Below are 4,168 nucleotides of genomic sequence, written 5' to 3' on the forward strand. Positions count from 1 at the left end.
TACAACACAAAATATAAAATAGTAGACAGTAACATTATTACTGATAGATTAAACATTTCAATCAAATAAAGATTTTAAGACCTAATTTTTACAAAATGATACAACTTTATGTTGTATACAGGAGATGTATTTTAGATTAGAAAACAAACAGATTGAAAGTAAAAGGATGGAAAAGATTTATCAGGCAAACAGCAACCACAGGAAAGCTGATGTGACTATACTAATAGCAGACAAAATAGACATTAAAATAAAAATGAGTTACTAGAAATAAAGAGTATATTTTATAATAATAAATCAACCCATCAGAAAGGTATAACCGTTTAAAACGTATGTGCACCAAAAAACATAATACCAAAATGCACAAATTAAACACTGACAGAAATTAAGGGAGAACTAGATAATTTAACACTAATAGTGGGAGACTTCTATATTCCACATTTAATAATAAATAGTATGTGGTCAGAAATTCAACAATCAAATAGAAGAATTGGAACACTATAAACTTACTAGGCCTGGCAGATATTCATAGCACATTCCACCAGCAACACAGAATATAGATTCTTCTCAAGTGCAATTGAAACATTACTAAGGATACATCATATTAAATGTCATTAAAAAACTGAATACATTTAAAATGATAGAAATAATACAAAATATGTTCACCAACACAATGAAAGAAAATTAGAAATCAATGACAAGGAAAATTTGTACTTACTTACAAATATATAAATATTAAACAACACACTCTCAAGTAGCCAAAAAATTAATAAAATTTAAAAGGGAAGTTATAATACATTAAGAAGGATGACAATGAAAACATGGTATTTACAAACTGCTGTGAAAGCATTGTTTAGAGAGAAAATTATAGCAGTAAATGTCTATATTAAGTTAGAAAAAAGAACCCAAAACAAAAACTTAATTTTCCAACTTACACCATCAACAAAAGAGCAAACTAAACCTAAGACAAGCAGAATAAAATAAATAATAATTGCTAGATAGTAAAATAGAAAGTAGGTGAAAAGAAAAAATAAAGAAAATCAATGCAACCAAAAGCTGGTTCTTTGAAAAGATCAATAACATTGACACAACTTTAAATTTACCAAGAAGGAAATGGAGAAGAGTGAAATAACTAGAATAAGAAATGAAAGAGGAGCCATTACTATTGACATAATCAATTTAAAAAAATTAAAAAGAAATGTTGTGAACAATTGTACGCCAACAAACTAGATAACTTAGATATAATGGACAAATCCCTAAAAGACAAACTGTCAAATTTGACCCAACAACAAATACACAATTTGAATAGATCTATGAGAAGTGAACAGACTGAATCCGTATTCAAAAACCTGTCCACAAGGAAAATGCCATTCCTAGATGTTTCACTAACCCAAGTCTTCCAAATATTTAAAGATAGTTCACGAAAATGGTTTACAAATTATTCTCCTCCACTTACCTCCCAAAAGAGAATACTTCTCAACTAATTTAATGAGGCCAATATTACCCTAAAATGAAATACAAACAAATCACCAACAGAAATGGAAATCTTTAAACCAATATCCCTTATGAAGCTCTATGCAAAAATCCTGCATAAAGTACTAGCAAACTGAGTACAGAAATACATAAAAAGAATTATACACTCCAACCAAGTAGGATTTACTCTAAAAATGAAGGTTGACTGTCCATCTAAAAATTATTATTGAAATACAATTTACTAAAATAATAAAACATGAAAATCATGCTATCATTACAATAAATGCAGAAAAACCATTTGACAAAACCCAGAAACTTTCAATAACAAAAGCACTAAAAAATAACAATGTGAAGGAACTTCTCCACTCCCTGAAGCTGATGAAGGGAATTATGAAAACTCCACAGCTAACATCATACTTACAGGAAAAAGACAGGATACTTCCCACTTACAGTCAAGAAAAAGACAAGGATGTCTATTCTTGCTATTTTAGTTAGCACTGTGCTAGAGATTCTAGTTAGGCAAGAACAAAAAGAAAAGTAGATGAGAAAGGAAGAATTGAAACTATATTAACAGACCATGTGATTATAGGTATAAAATCATATGAAATTACTAAAAAATTAAAAGTAATGAGTTTGGCATGGTTGTAAGATACAGTATCAATATCAAAAAAATCAGTTACATTTCTATGCTCTTGCCGTGAATATTTTTAAAAGTAATTTTTAAAGTTTCAGTTATAATAGCATCAAAAAATTATATACCCAGGAATAAATTTAACAGAAAAACAAAGTGTCTACTCTAAAAACTGCAAAGCATTGTTCAAAAAACTAAAGAAAATCTAAGCAAATGAAAAAATACCCAGGTTCATGGATGAGAAGACCTAATGTTGTCAAGATGGCAATACTCCTCAAACTGACCTCCAGATTTACTGCAATTCCTATGAGAATCTTAGCTAACTTTTCTGTGGAAATTGACAAGCTGGTTCATGTAGAATTGCAAGAGACCTAAGGAAACAAACAAAAAAGTTGAACCCTTACATTAGACCATATAAAGAAATTAACTCAAAATATATTAAACACCTAAATGTAAAACCAAAAATTACAAAATTCTTAGGATAAAACATAAGGGCCCATCTTTTGGACCTTTGATTGGCAAAGGATTCTTAGATATGACACCAAAAGCAGTAGCCACTCACGCACACAAAAATTGATAAACTGGACTTAATCAAAATTAAAAATGTTTGTACTTCACAGGACATCATCAAGAAAGGGAAAAGTCTGCCCAGAGAATGGGAAAAAAAATTTACAAATCACATGTTTGAAAAGAAAATCCTAATATGCGTATGCATACATATATATATATATATATATAAAATCATACAACTCAAAAATAAAAACACAATTAAAAAATAGGCAAAAGATCTGAATAGACATCTCTTCAAAGGAGATATACAGATGGTCAGTAGGTGTAGCCATGCTCCAAAGAACTAAAGAAAACAGTGAATAATAGAAAGTGCTGCCCTTACAGGAAGAGCAAATATGAAAAGAAACAGCTTGCTGATACTCCGTTAGCTTATAAGGTAACAAAACTGGCTGATACCAGTTAGAACCAATATGGACAACTGTGGTCTGTGTGGAACGAACTTGCTGACATCACAGCCTAAATTTCCATTGCCTGTTTCATATCACGCCCCCGCCCAAATTTGCACATGCAACCCATGAAGGGGCATGAAGAGACAACTGTGCCTATCGGGGAACTTTACAGGGGGAAAGGGGTAGGGAGACAGATTTGAACTGGCCTTTTATCTCACTGTTGGTGGACACAAAATAAAGCTTTTTTGTTTTGCTTTGCTTTTTTTTTTTTTTTCGTTCTCAAAACCTAGTGCCATGGTATTTGCTTCTAGGGCATCAGGCAGCGAGCTCTTTAGCTCTTTTCTCAACAACGTAAGTACTCAAAAAGGTTCTCCAAGTCATTATTCATCAGGGAAGTGCAAATCAAACTCACAGTTTGATACCACTTCACATCACTCAGATTACTAGAATCAAAAAGTAAGATAACAACAAGTGTTGGCAATAATGTGTAAAAATGAAACCCTTCTATTCTGCTAAAAAGAATTTGAAAATGATAGAGCTGCTTTAGAAAACACTTTAACAGTTCTTAATTTTATTAAATATAGAGTTCCATTATGACCCATCAATTTTACTTCTAGATGTATACCTGAGAAAAAAGCACATATTTACATATACAGAATCTTGCATGCAAATTTTATAATAGCATTATCCATAATAGCAAAAATGTAGAAATTGCTTGCTTTGGCAACACACATACACAAAAATTGTAATGACACAGAGAAGATTAATATAGCCCCTGTGCAAGGATGACAGGCAATTCATGAAGCATTCTATATTTTTATTGTACATTTAAAAATAACTAAGAGTATAATTAGATTGTTTGTAACACAAAGAATAAATACTTGAGGAGCTGGATACCCAATTTTTCATGACATATTGCATGCCTGTATCAAAATATCTCATATGGCACATAAATATTTATACCTACTATAAACCACAACATTTTTTAATGTGGAAATAAAAACACCTACTATATATCCACGATTTTTTTTAAATGTGGAAGCCAACCAAATGACTGTCAATGGAGAAACAGATAAACAAAATGTGATGTATCCATTTAATGGAATAT

General features: G+C 30.9%; 1 non-coding gene across 1 annotated transcript; it reads left to right on the forward strand.

Moving 5' to 3' along the window:
• Positions 1-3,773: 3,773 nt before the first annotated feature.
• Positions 3,774-3,879, forward strand: LOC112439907 (U6 spliceosomal RNA). Its single transcript, XR_003028136.1, has one exon. It is a non-coding gene; the product is annotated as a U6 spliceosomal RNA (small nuclear RNA).
• Positions 3,880-4,168: the final 289 nt, after the last annotated feature.

This window comes from Pan paniscus, chromosome 4, assembly GCF_029289425.2.
Source record: "Pan paniscus chromosome 4, NHGRI_mPanPan1-v2.0_pri, whole genome shotgun sequence".
NCBI lineage: Eukaryota > Metazoa > Chordata > Mammalia > Primates > Hominidae > Pan > Pan paniscus.